Source organism: Hordeum vulgare, chromosome 7H, assembly GCF_904849725.1.
Source record: "Hordeum vulgare subsp. vulgare chromosome 7H, MorexV3_pseudomolecules_assembly, whole genome shotgun sequence".
Lineage (NCBI taxonomy): Eukaryota > Viridiplantae > Streptophyta > Magnoliopsida > Poales > Poaceae > Hordeum > Hordeum vulgare.
Window position 1 is genome coordinate 517,256,839 of NC_058524.1, and position 14,855 is coordinate 517,271,693.

Genomic DNA, 14,855 nt, shown 5'->3' on the forward strand with positions numbered 1-14,855 from the left:
GATAGATCTCATCCCACTCATCACCGCCCAGCGAGCCTACGAATAGATTACTCACGAACGACGAAGAGCTTCATGGAATTGGAGAGGGAAGAAGGTTGATGATGACGATGGCGATGATTTCCCCTCTCCGGAGCCCAAGACGGACTCCAGATCTGCCCTCCAGATGAAGAACAGGTGGTGGCGGCGGCTCCGTATCGCAAACGCGACGAAATCTTCTCTTTTTTATTTTTTCTGGGACGAAAGTGAACTTATAGACCTGAGGTTGGGGGCAGCAGGGTCGTGTGGGCCCCACAAGCCTGCGCACCGCCACCAGGGGGGTGGTGGTGGAGCCAGGGCTTGTGGCCCACTGGCCCACACCCTCAGGTGGAACTTGGCGCAGATATTTTTCATATCTTCCATAAATGATCTCCGTTAATTTTCAGGACGTTTGGAGAACTTTGATTTCTGCACAAAAAGAACACCAAGGCAATTCTGCTGAAAACAGCGTCAGTCCAGGTTAATTCCATTCAAATCATGCAAATTAGAGTCCAAAACAAGAGATTTGGAAAAGTAGATACGATGGAGACGTATCAATACTTCATGAAACGGCAAACCCGTTGCTGCTCTAATGAAGAAACCCAGAATTGAACCCAAACCCGAGACTAAGTGCTTCTGTTATGAGGGGAACGGTCACTGAGGCGGAGCTATCCTAGATACTTGGTAGATAAGAAGGCTGGCAAAGTCGACAGAAGTATATTTGATATACATGATATTTATGTGTACTTTACTAGTACTCCTAGTAGCACGAGGGTATGGGATACCGGTTCGGTTGCTAAGTGATTAGTAACTCGAAATGAAAGCTACGTTATAAAGGGAGACTAGCTAAAGGCGAGGTGACGATACGTGTTGGAAGTATTTCCAAGGTTGATGTGATCAAACATCCCACGCTCGCTCTGTCATCGGGATTGGTGGTAAAACCTAAATAATTGTTATTTGGTGTTTGCGTTGAGCATGAACATGATTGGATCGTGTTTATTGCAATACGATTATTCATTTAAAGGGAATAATAGTTATTCTATTTGCTTGAAATAACTACTCTCAATGGTTTACTGAATCTCGATCGTAGTGTTACACATGTTCATAATATTGGTGCCAAAAGATACAAAAGTAAAAATGATAGTACCACTTAGTTGTGGCACTGCCACTTAAGTCATATTGGTGTGAAATGCATGAAGAAGCTCCATGCTGATGGATCTTTGTACTCACTCATTTTTGAAACGTTTGAGACATGCAAACCCTACCTTTTGGTATAAACGCATGAAGAAACTCCATGCGGACGGATCGTTTGGACTCACTTGATTTTGAATCACTTGAGACATGCAAAACAAACCACATGAAACAAGAGAGTAACTTGTTGGGAGTAATGCATTTTTGATGTGTGCAGTTCAATGAGTGCTAAGGCACGCAATGGATATCGTTACGTTCTTACTTCACTGACGATTTGAGTAGATACATGAGTATTTACTTGACGAATTACAAGTCTGAAATATTGAAAAGTTCAAAGCATTTTCAGAGTGAAGATCATCATGACAAGAGGATAAACTATCTACGATATGATCATAGACATGAATATCTCGGTTCCGAGTTTTTGGTACCCAGTAAAGAAAAAGTGAAAATTGTTTCGCAGTTCATGCCAGCTGGAACACCATAGTGTGATGATGTGTCTGAACGTCATAGACACGCCCTATTTGATATGGTGCATACTATGATTTCTCTTGTCGAATTACCACCATCGTTTATGGGTTAGGGCACCGCATATTTCAGTTGAGATGACATAGTATAGACTATGGTTTAGAGAAACTTAAGCTGTCGTTTCTTGAAAGTTTGGGGCTGCGATGCTTATGTGAAAAGGTTTCACTCTGATAAGCTCAAACCCAAAGCGGATAAAATGCATCTTCATAGGATATCCAAAACAGTTGGATACATCTCCTATCTCAGATCCGGAAGCAAAGTGTTTGTTTCTAGAAACGGATCCTTTCTCGAGGAAAGGTTTCTCTCAAAGGAATTGAGTGGGAGAATGGTGGAACTTGATGAGATTGTTGAACCGTCACTTCAACCAGTGTGTAGCAGGGTGCAGGAAGTTGTTCCTGTGGTGCCTACACCAATTGAAGTGAAAGCTGATGATAGTGATCATTAGAGCTTCGGATCAAGCTACTACAAACCTCGTAGGTCGACAAAGGTCGCGTACTACTACAGAGTGGTACGGTAACCCTGTCTTGGAGGTCATGTTGTTGAGCAAGAATGAACCTACGAGTTATGGAGAAGCAATGGTGGGCCCGGATTCCAAGAAATGGCTCGAGGCCATGAAGTCCGAGATAGGATCCATGTACAAGAACAAAGTGTGGACTTTAGAAGTACTACCTGAAGGCCGCAAGGCTATTCAGAACAAATGGATCTATAAGAAGAAGACAGACGCAAACGGTAATGTGACCGTTTAAAAAGCTCGACTTGTGGCAAAGGGTTTTTCACAAGTTCAAGGAATTGACTACGATGAGACTTTCTCACCGGTAGCGATGCTTAAGTCTGTCCAAATCATGTTAGCAATAGCTGCGTTTTACGATTATTAAATCTGGCAGATGGATGTCAAAACGGCGTTCCTTACCGGTTTTCTTAAGGAAGAGTTGTATATGATGCAACCAGAAGGTTTTGTCGATCCTAAAGATGCTAACAAGTATGCAAGCTCCAGTGATCCTTTCATGGACTGGTGCAAGCATCTCGGAGTTGTAATATACGCTTTGATGAGATGATCAAAGCTTTTGGGTTTGTCCAAGGTTTATGAGAAACTTGTATTTCCAAAGAAGTGAGTGGGAGCACTATAGAATTTCTGATAAGTATATGTGGTTGACATATTGTTGATCGGAAGTAATGTAGAATTTCTGTAATGCATAAAGGTTGTTTGAAAAGGGTTTTTCAAAGGAAGACCTGGATAGAGCTACTTGAATATTGAGCATCAAGATCTATGGAGGTAGATCAAAATGCTAAACAAAAACTTTCAATGAAATGCATACCTTGACAAGTTTTTGAAGGAGTTCAGAATAGATGAGCAAATAAGGAGTTCTTGGCTATGTTGTAAGGTGTGAATTTGAGTGTGACTCAAAACCCGACCACGGCTGAAGAAAGAGAAAGGACGAAGGTCGTCCCCTTTGCCTTAGCCATAGACTCTACAGTATGCCATGCTGTGTACCCCACCTGATGTGTGCCTTGCCACAAGTCCGTTAAGAGGTACAGAGAGTGATCCAGGATTGAATCACTGAATAACGGTCAAAGTTATCCTTCGTAACTAATGGACTAAGGAATTTTTCTCGATTATGGAGGTGGTTAAAGAGTTCGTCGTAAAGGGTTACGTCGATGCAAGCTTTGACACTAATCCAAATGACTATGAGTAGTAAAACGGATTCATATAGTAGAGTAGATATTTGGAGTATTTCCGAATAGCACGTAGTAGCAGCATCTATGAGATGGCATAAAGATTTGTAAAGGACACATGGATCTGAAAAGTTTCAGAACCGTTGACTAAAACCTCTCTCGCAAGCAAGACGAGATCAGACCCCGAAACTATATGGGTGTTGGATTCGTTGAAATCACATGGTGATGTGAACTAGATTATTGACTCTAGTGCAAGTGGGAGACTGTTGAAAATATGCCCTAGAGGCAATAATAAATTAGTTATTATTATATTTCCTTGTTCATAATAATCGTTTATTCTCCATGCTAGAATTGTATTGATTGGAAACTCAAATACATGTGTGGATACATAGACAACACACTTTCCCTAGTGAGCCTCTAGTTGACTAGTTCGTTGATCAAAGATGGTCAAGGTTTCCTGACCATAGGCAAGTGCTGTCAGTTGATAACGGGATCACATCATTAGGAGAATCATGTGATGGACAAGATCCAAATTATATACATAGCATATTGATCATGTCATTTTATTCCTATTGTTTTATGTGTGTCAAGTATATGTTCCTATGACCATGAGATCATATAACTCACTAGCACCGGAGGAATACCTTGTGTGCATCAAACGTCACAACGTAACTGGGTGACTATAAACGTGTTCTACAGGTATCTCCGAAGGTGTTCGTTGAGTTAGTATGGATCAAGACTGGGATTTTTTACTCCGTGTGATAGTGAGGTATCTCGGGGTCCACTCGGTAATACAACATCACACACAAGCCTTGCAAGCAATGTGACTTAGTGTAAGTCACGGGATCTTGTATTACGGAACGAGAAAAGAGACTTGCCGGTAACGAGATTGAAATAGGTATGCGGATACCGACGATCGAATCTCGGGCAAGTAACATACCGAAGGACAAAGGGAATGACATACGGGATTGCGTGAATCCTTGACACTGAGGTTCAATGGATAAGTTATTCAGAGAATATGTAGGATCCAATATGGGCATCCAGGTCCCGCTATTGGATATTGACTGAGGAGTACCTCGGGGCATGTATGCATAGTTCTCGAACCCGCAGGGTGTGCACACTTAAGATTCGACGATGTTTTAGTATAGTTGAGTTATATGTGTGGTTACCTAATGTTGTATGGAGTCCCGGATGAAATCACGGACGTCACGAGGGTTTCCGGAGTGGTCCGGAGACGAAAATTGATATATAGGATGACCTCATTTGGTTACCGGAAAGTTTTCGGGCATTACCGGGAATGTACCGGGAGTGACGAATGGGTTCTGGATGTTCACCGGGAGGGGCCAGCCCACCCGGGGAAGCCCATAATCCTTAGGGGTGCCACACCAGCCCTTAGTGGGCTGGTGGGACAGCCCAAAAGGGTCCTATGCGCAGGAGATAGAAAATCAAAGAGAAAAGAAAAAAAAGAGGTGGGAAGGAAGGGAAGGACTCCACCTTCCAATCCTAGTTGGACTTGGATTGGAGGTGGACTCCTCCACCTCCTTGGCCGGTGGACCTTTGGGGTCTTGGAACCCAAGGCAAGACTCCCCGCCCCTCCTCCTATATATAGTGGGGTTCTTGGGCTGATTTGAGACAACTTTTGCCACGGCAGCCCGACCACAAACACCACAGTTTTTCCTCTAGATTGTATTTCTGCGGAGCTCGGACGGAGCCGTGCAGGAGTAAATCCTTCACCACCATCGGAGCGTCGTCACGCTGCCGGATAACTCATCTACTTCTCTGTCTTGCTTGCTGGATGAAGAAGGCCGAGATCATCGTCGAGCCGTACGTGTGCTGAACGCAGAGGTGCCGTCCGTTCGGCACTAGATCGGAGCGGATCGTGGGACGGATCGCGGGGCGGTTCGTGGGACGGTTCACGAGGTGGATCGAGGGATGTGAGGACGTTCCACTACATCAATCACGTTTCTTAACGCTTCCTGCTGTGCGATCTGCAAGGGTACGTAGATCCATATCTCCTCTCGTAGATGGACATCACCATGATAGGTCTTCGTGCGCGTAGGAAATTTTTTGTTTCCCATGCGACGTTCCCCAACAGGGTCTTGTCTCGTCGATCAGGGATCGAGACTTGACGATAAAGCGGGGGCAACTGGACTAAGGGGGCAAAGGGGATGACTTTTCCACCTATACTAAACAGTTTTAAGGTGCAGTAGAATAATATAGCAGTTCATCAAAAACAGGCTATGCATCAGATATAGGAGCTATCTACAATAGTAGCAAAATTCTAATGCAAGCATGAGGGAGAAAGAATAGGCGATATAGGAATGATCAAGGGGGGTTTGCTTGCCTTGTTGCTCTGCAGCAAAGAGCTGGTCGACGGGAGGGTAGTCGTACCTGGCAGCAGCGTCAGTCTCGGTGTCTACCGGTAAGAAGAGGGGGAAAGAATCAATAAATATAAACACACATGCAATCACTAAGCATGACGTGGCAATATGCAGGTCTAGGCATGAGCTAACGCAGTAACATCCATCATAGACGGATCGGGAAAATATCGGATGCTACTTCCCGGGTCTGTGGCTACAACCGGTGAGGCAAAACGGATGGAAAAGTTCCTTGTTCGCTATGCTAGGGACGCGTGATAGACGAACGGGTTCGTCTCATTTTTCTGATCAACTTTCATGTATGAATTATTTTCATCCGGATTACGGATTATTTTATATTAATTTTTAAAGTTTTATTCATATTTCAGAATTAAAAATATTTAATCAAATTCAATAATTAGCTATGACATCAGCATGATACCATGCTGACATCAGTAGTCAACAGTCCTCTTGACTCGTCAATGGGACGAGTGGGTCCCTGTTGTCAAAGACACAGGTTAATTAAGTTTAATTAGTTTTAAACGAATTTAATTTGGGGGGGGGGGGGGTTGGACCCACACGTCATACAGAGAGGTTTTAACAAGATTTTAATTAGTATAAATTGTGTTAATTAGAAGAGGGTCCCACGTGTCATAATCTGCTAGGGCAAAATAATTAGTTTATTTATTGTAGTTAGATTGACCGGTCTAACATGGATTAATTAAGTCATTAATTAATTAATTATACATAAAAATAATTATCACTATTATTTTAATTATTCATTTAATTATTATACATTATATATATCAACATATATATATAGAAGACCTCGCCCGAGGATGACGTCTCCCTCCCACCTCCCCGGGCGGCGACTCAATGGCGATCTGGAATTCTAGCCGGAATCTCGTCCACCCTTGCCGCCCATCTGCTCAGGTGAACCTTCTCTACACTTCTCTCGTGGCCGGTCATGGCCTGCATGGGAGGTTCCACGTTGGATCTGGATTTCTCGCACGGATTGGCTTTCTCTCATGGGGTTTATCGCCACTCGGGTTTTACGGTGCATCCTATGAAGCATCGTCGCACCTTCATTATGGTGATCTCTTTTGGACGTCATGTTTTCCGGCTATCTCCTGACACTGTGGCTGCCGCTCTGGAATCGGTGATTGGTGGTTCGGCTATTGAGTTTCGGGTTTCTCAAATCACGGATTCGGTTTTCTCTTTCAAGGTCTCATGCATGCAAGTTGGCTTTCATATTTTGGACTTGCGCTCTTTCACATGCTCAAATTTTAAGTGCTTCTTCCATCTTTGGGGACATGGAGGTCCTAATTGGCGTCGGTAATTTGCTCTCTGGAAGAAGCAATGTGATGCTGAGTGGATTATTGTGAGCCCCTCCAAGCGGAGGGCTTCTCTAGGTCTGATGGCCATGCATTCCAGACCTCTTAAGTCTTCTCTCAAATCTGGATCTTCTGTTCGTAAGAAGTTATCTTTTGCATCCCTACAGCAATATGAGGTTTGCAAGGGTTATAGATATCCTGTTTCCCATGATGAGCTAGTCACTCTTGAGCACGCTGGTTATTCGGTGCCTACCCCTGAACGTGTGATCATCTCCGCACCACCGCCGGCTGAACTCCGGTGGACGGTAGCCTCGCCGCACATTACGTTTGGCACCGTTCCTTGCCAAGTTTCCTCTCCTGGTTCTTCCGGCGAAAATTTTCGGAACCTCCCAGGCGCAGCATAAGGATACAGCTAATCCAGCCGAGAATAGTGGGATTCCGTTGTCGGGGGCAAGTCTGGATTCTGAAAAAATCTCCACTCTTACTAATGAGCCTGCTGAGGTTATTTCATCCTCTGGGCCTGATACTCAATCCATGATGGATATTCCCTCTTCTCAAGAGGCCCACTTGGCCTTTGACGAGCTTATTAATGGCATGGTCGAGGATATCTTTTCTTGCTCTATTTGCAACGCACGAGGCCATCTAGCCGCGAACTGTACGGCTTCGCCTGGCTTCTCTGACAGTATGGTGGGCCACGCACGATCTAGCGGAGTCTCTTTTATGCGTAATAACTGTCTTACTGGGAACTGCAAGAGACCCACCACCTCCCCTGTCGCTGATATCTCGGGAACTGCTGATACCCTTGGCGAAACAGCAACCCTTGCCAAGCAGTTCCGTCCTGTCTCATCGCCGTCGTCTCCTCGAACTCCCTCGGCGACACCACCCGTCACTCCGCCACCACCTCCAGCAATGGCAAACTTCGAGCTTGATCCAGATTTCTTCCTCCCGCCTGGTCACAACATCATTGATGGAGGGGTCGATCGGCTGCCACGGACTTTCACCACGCCGGCAGTACCCATCACCCGGCGCCACGAGCGCTTCGTCATTGCCATGGTTCATCCAGCGCCACCTGCTGATGAGGTGATTCAGGTACGACAGGAAGTTGCTGCCCTTCTCCTACATCAAGGCTTCCATATCCGGTCTGCTCAGCCCTGGATTGAGGGGGTAGGTTTGTTCGAGCTCCGGGATGCAGCGGAGAGTTATGCTACAGTCCACATGGTACCGCAGCCTCTTGCCAACTCGGTGGTGCGATTCATCCGTCATGATCACGGTCTCGGCTTTCGTGGCCAAGAGGGTTTTCGCCAGGGCTGCCTCATGCTTCTGGGGGTGCCTTTAGATTACCGTAACACCGAAGATCTTAGGGCGGCCGTTAACACCTTCGGGGAGTTTCATCATTGGGTCCAAGACGACCCATATTTGGTTCGCTCTATTGTTTTTGCTGCCTTTCCTGAAGACCGGCTAGTACCCCGCAGCATCAGTTTCTCAGAATATTCGGCCTGGGGTGGCGCACGGGTGTCCTGGTCTGCTCCTGTGTACATTTTGGGTACGGCGGCTGCTGAGATTCTCCCCAATGATGAGGATCCGATGCCTCTCAATGGCAACCCTCATCCACTCCCTGGGCAACTTGTTCACCACAATCTGCAATTTGCTTTGCCCCGATATCCTGCTCTAGGATGGAATGCGGTGCCATTAGCCCCAGGAGATCCTGGGCCTGCTGCTGCGGGTGCTGATGAAGGTGGCTGGGGCCAGCCACCCGTCGACCTTGAGGCTGGAGACTGGGGTCAGCCACCTGCTGACGGAGGAGGCTGGGAACATGCTGCGGCACCTGCTGCGCCCGCTGATGCGCCTGCTGTCGATCCAGTTCAAGACCAGGAATCAATGGTGATTGATCAGCCAAGTCCCTCCTCCTCGGACTCGGTTCATGAATTGGTCGACCTTGATCCATAGCAGGGTCTGATGGTGGAGGAACCGGTCGTTCCAGAGCTGCCTCTACATCTTCCTGATGCCGCCAATATTGATGTTGAAATTGTTGATGCTGCTGTTCTCGCTAATGCCCCGGACAATGCTGGGCTAGAGGATCGTGTTGATGGTCCTATTGCTGGTCGGGCCAATGGGGCCGAGCTGGAGGTGGAAGAGCCTAGACTGGAGGAGGAGGAAACAAACCCTCTGGCCATGGTTCTCTATACTGCCCCTCCACCTAATCAGTCCAACATCACTGTTGAGGTGCCTAGGGTTTTATTTGGGCCACCCTTGCCTCCACTGATGTCCTGGACACGCACTTTTGAGAATCTGATGGGCCCTGCTGCTGCTCTGCATATACCACGCCAGTTCCAGATGCCACTCCTTCAGCCCATCCTGATCCCCAAGCGATCCTGGGACGTGGCTTTTGATGCTGACACTCCAGGACCCTCACTGTCGGACCCTGCTTCTGCCTCGCTCTCTATACAGGAGGTATCCCCTATCATCCCAGCTTCTTCTTCAGATGACTTATCTTTCCGCTCTCCTGCTCCGTCCAAGAAGGGGTCCCGCAAGAAGGCCACCCCAGTGGTGGACTCCTCGGTGAGGCGATGTACTCGTGGCTCAATCAAACGTGATGGCTTCAAGCCAACTTTGCACGAGCTGCCTGCACACATCCCCAAGAAGAGGAAGCCGAAGGCCAAGCCTATGCCCTCAACGTCCCAGGAATCTGAAGATGTACCTCCGGCCACTCCTATCCCAGTACTCCAAGAAGTAGGGCAGTCATTGGGCATTGCCCCGGAGAAGCTCACGGCGGATCGTCTTATGGAAGATCCTGATGACTCTGCACCCAAATCTTCTGATGTTTAATCCGCTCATGTTAAGCTGCTACTGTCATGTTTTTATGTATTGTCGAACTTCTGCTATAGTTTGGTGCTTGAAACTTCGGTTGCAGTGGCTATTACATAGACTTGCTTTTGCTATATCTCTAATCTGCAATGGATAGTCGTTCCACAAGGAGTTGGCGTGTATTTTGCTGGAATGTGCGTGGCCTCAATTCAGATCATAGACAACGGGCGGTCCGTAACAAAATCGATGAGAGCCTTGCTACGATGGTGTGCCTGCAGGAAACAAAGATGCAGTCTATTGATTTTCGAGCAGTTAAAGGTTTCTGCCCCAAATGTTTTGATCAATTTGCTTATTCCCCCTCCAGGGGTGCATCAGGAGGGCTCATTACCCTGTGGAACTCCTCTATTCTCACTGGTCACTTAGTACAGTGCACCCCATATGGCTTAGTCATCTCCTTTACCTCTAAGCACACAAGTGAATCATGGACCTTGGTAAATGTCTACGGACCATGTCATGGGGAGGCCCGGGATCTTTTTGTGAGTTGGCTTTACAATCTTCATATACCCACTGGGGCTAACTGGCTCCTTCTTGGGGATTTTAATTTCATTAGATCCCCTGACAACAGAAACCTTCCTGGGGCTGATGTAAATGACATGTTCATCTTCAATGAAATTATTGGGCATTTGGGACTATTGGAGCTTCCCATCAAAGGTAGATCCTACACTTGGTCCAATATGCAAGACAATCCTCTCCTGGAGCAGTTGGATTGGTTCTTTACATCCACCAATTGGATCTCTTCTTATCCTCTCACTGAACTGCTCCCTCTGGCAAAGACTGCGTCTGATCATGTGCCCTGTGTGGTCTCTGTCAACACCTCCATCCCCAAATGCAACTTATTTCGATTTGAGAACTACTGGGTTGAAATGGAGGGCTTCATGGAATGTGTGCAGCAATCGTGGCCCATTCCTTCACGAAAGACTCACATATCTGCTATTATCATGGATAAGATGAAGCATCTTCGCCAGGCTCTGAAGAAATGGCAGACGTCCCTATCTCAGTTAAAGCTCCTTATTTCCAGATGTAACCAAGTGGTGCTATGCTTGGATGAGCTGGAAGAGTTGAGATACTTATTCAGGCCGGAAGCTAACTTCAGGAATCTAGTTAAACTGCATTTGGAACATCTACTACACCTTCAATGTTTATACTGGAAGAAGAGGGCCACTATTCGATTCATCAAGGTTGGTGAGGAAAATACCAAATTCTTTCATGCTATGGCCACTGAAAGGTACAGGAAGAATTCTATTGCCTCTCTCAAGTTAACTGATGGGTCTATTATCTCTGATCATGATCAAATTGCTGCATGCTTCTGGGCATCTTTCAAGGATCGCATGGGAACTTCTCTTGGCATTAATATGGCTTTTGACCTTGACTCCCTACTGGAGGAAGTTCAGGGTCTTGACATTCTCACCGAGCCCTTTTCCAATTCTGAGATGGATAAAACTGTGCATCATATGCCTACTGACAAAGCCCCTGGACCTGATGGTTTCAATGGACTTTTTTTCAAAAAATGCTGGCATATTATTTCCCATGAGTTTTATCAACTTGCTGCTGAATTTCATGCTGGTCAGACTCAACTAGTAAACATGAATTCTTCCTATATTACACTCATTCCCAAAACCAGGTCACCTGAACAGGTGGGAGATTATAGACCAATATCTCTTACGGGCATGGGTCTTCAATTTTTGTCCAAAATGCTTGCCAATCGGCTACAATTGCAGATTGTTAAATGTCTTCATAAGAATCAATATGGTTTTATCAAATCCAGAACTATTCAGGATTGTGTGGGCTGGACTCTCGAGTACCTACATGAATGTCATCAATCCAAGAAACCTATAGTTATCCTTAAGTTGGATTTTGAAAAGGCATTTGATTCTGTGGAGCATGCATTCATCTTCCAGATTCTTCGAGCCAAGGGCTTTAATGATCGATGGATCCTTTGGGTCAAGTAGCTTCTAGCCTCTGGATCTTCTTCAGTTCTAATCAATGGTGTGCCTGGGAAGAAGTTCATGTGCAAAAAAGGTGTCAGACAGGGAGATCCTTTGTCCCCTTTGCTGTTTGCTATTGCTGCTGATTTTCTACAAACTCTGGTCAATTAACTGAGGGTGGATGGACTGATTCAGCTGCCCATTCCTACCCATGATACAGATTACCCTATCGTGCAATATGCTGATGATACTCTCATCATCTTACCAGCTGACAAATCACAATTATTGCAGCTTAAGGAAATGCTTTTGCTTTTCTCTCAGTCCAGTGGGTTACAGGTCAATTATCACAAATCTGCCCTTTTACCTGTCAACATTCCTTCTCAGCATCTGCAGGATCTGGCGGATTCCATTGGCTGTAAAGTGGGAACTCTACCCTTCACATATCTGGGACTGCCTGTTGGAATCACTAAACCCCGAATCATCGATCTCATGCCTCTGGTGGATAAAATGGAAAGAAGGCTCAGTGCTAGTTCGTCTTTTCTTGCTCAGGGGGGCAGATTGCAATATGTCAACTCAGCATTGTCTGCTGTTCCCCTCTTCTTCTTATGCAGTCTGGCTCTGCCACCAGGGATTCTGAAGCAATTGGAGCGGATTCAACGTCAATGCCTATGGCGAAGAAATGGGAATGATCATGCACCCTCTCTTGCTGGTTGGCCACTGGTATGCAGGCCTAAGAATAAAGGGGGGTTAGGGATTGTGAATCTAGCCATTCAGAATGAAGCTCTTCTGCTCAAACATGCTGATAAATTCCTTAATCATGCTGATATCCCATGGGTTCATCTGATTTGGAACACTTACTACCACCACACTGTACCTCAGGGCACTGCACTTTGTGGCTCCTTTTGGTGGAAGGACATATGCAAGCGTCTTGACCAATTCAGAGCTGTTACTTATGTCTTGCCTAATAAGGGTGATTCATTCTTGTTCTGGTCTGATTCCTGGCTACTTGGCAACTCCACTGTGCCTTTGGCAGTTCGATTCCAGCAATTGTTCTCCTTTGTAGCTGATCCTTTTTGCACAGCTCAAGAAGTTTTTGCTGCTTTTTCTGAAGATCGTCTGCTCTCTCTGTTTCACCTCCCACTATCCGCTCAAGCTTATCAGGAACTGTCTGCTGTCCAATCTTTAGTTCTGGATCTGGATCTGGATCACCATGCCTTTGACAGATGGGTATGGCGCAAGGATGTTAAGGGCTATACACCCAAGGCCTACTATGCTCATGTTCATAGCAGTATTGTGCCTAACCCTCTGCTTAACTGGATATGGAAAAGTTGCTGTACCATGAAAGTTAAGATGTTTGCGTGGATGCTCATTATGGATAGGCTGAACACACAGGACATGCTGGAACGACGTCACTGGAAGGTTTCTGATTCTAATCTCTGTGTGTTATGCCATGCCAGAGTCAAGGAAGACAGAGATCATTTATTTTTCACATGCCTGTTCAGTATCAGGGTTTGGAACTACCTACAGATCACTTGGCAGGGGTCTTCTATGTGGACTGCTACTGCTGCAGCTAGAAAGAACTTCCCCCATCCGTTCTTTGCTGAGGTTGTTTTCACTGCCTGTTGGAATATCTGGACCACCAGAAATGCAAAAGTTTTCAACCAGGAACAGCCAAAGTTCAGGAAATGGAGAGCTGGATTTATCCATGATATTTCTTCATTAGCTCATAGAATTAAGGCTAGTTTCAGGGATGATCTCCTTAAGTGGATTTCCTTTTTGCCTCCTTGAGGTCTGTATCTCTCTGCTCCCCTCCCCCTCTCTGTACATTCTATACCACCTCTTGTACATACAGTTTTCATAGTTGCAATACAGAAAATGGCTGTGGGGGGTTTTCCCTACAGTAGCCGGTAAATTTTTTTTTTATATATATATATTATTACATGTTTTTTTGTTTACACGTGCATGGGGCCCATATGTCATTCTCTGCGAGGGGGGGGGGGTAGCCCCAAAATAGCTAAAACACGAGGGCCCCTATGGTTGACACGCCAATCTGGAGCTTTCCTCGGAATAACAGCCTATCGAGGCCGCCCCACCGGAGCCTTTGCTACATCCGAAACGCGAAAGAAATTATTCTCGATCGGTTGGTTGCTGGCTACAACTACTCTACCCGGTTAGTTCTTCCTTCGCTGTTGACACAGAAGTGGTCGGGGCTTGGGGCCGTGGCTCGGTGGCCGGAGGGGAGCCAGTGGAGGTGGGAACTGCGGGGAGGCTGTCGGTGGCCGGAGAGGGGCGAGGCAAGGGGTGTGCGAGGCGAACATGACGCGACAATGGTGCGGAGTGGGCGGCAGCACAACGGACATCACGGGGTCGGAGGGGGGCTCGCCGGAGCAAGGTCGTAAGGAGTGAGGACGTGCGTGGCTGGGGGAGGGGGTGTGGGGCACCGAAGCTCACCGGAGTGAGAGGGCGCGGTGGCGTGGTCGCATGAAAGAGAGGAGAGGAGGGGGCTGCTCACAGCGTTGCAGGGGTAGCGGAGGCGCGGGGGGTCCGACGAGGGAGAGGTGACTTGCGGCAGGAGGCGATGTGGTGCCGCCGCCGATGGGGAAGTGGGAGGTCGACGGCACGTTGGAGTGGAGGCGGACCCGGCCGGGCACGGGGGCGAGGCAGAGGGCTCGGGGCGAGGAGGATCTGGCGAGGTGGCGCCGGTGGAGAGCCGGCGAGGTGGTGGGGCGGCGCGGCGCCGCTAGTGCGACGTGAGGCTCGAGCCGAAGGAGGAGGCAGGGGGAGCCGCTGGTGGGGTGGGGAATTGCGGGAGGAGGGAGAGAACGTGGGGGTGAGTGGCTACTAGGGTTCTGGGGGTTTTATTCCCGAGGGAGGAGTTGGGCCGGCTAGGGGGGGGAGGGGGAATGGGCCGGCCTGGCCGGCGAGATGGGCCAAGGCCAAGTGAGGGGGAGGGAGTTCTTATTTCGTTT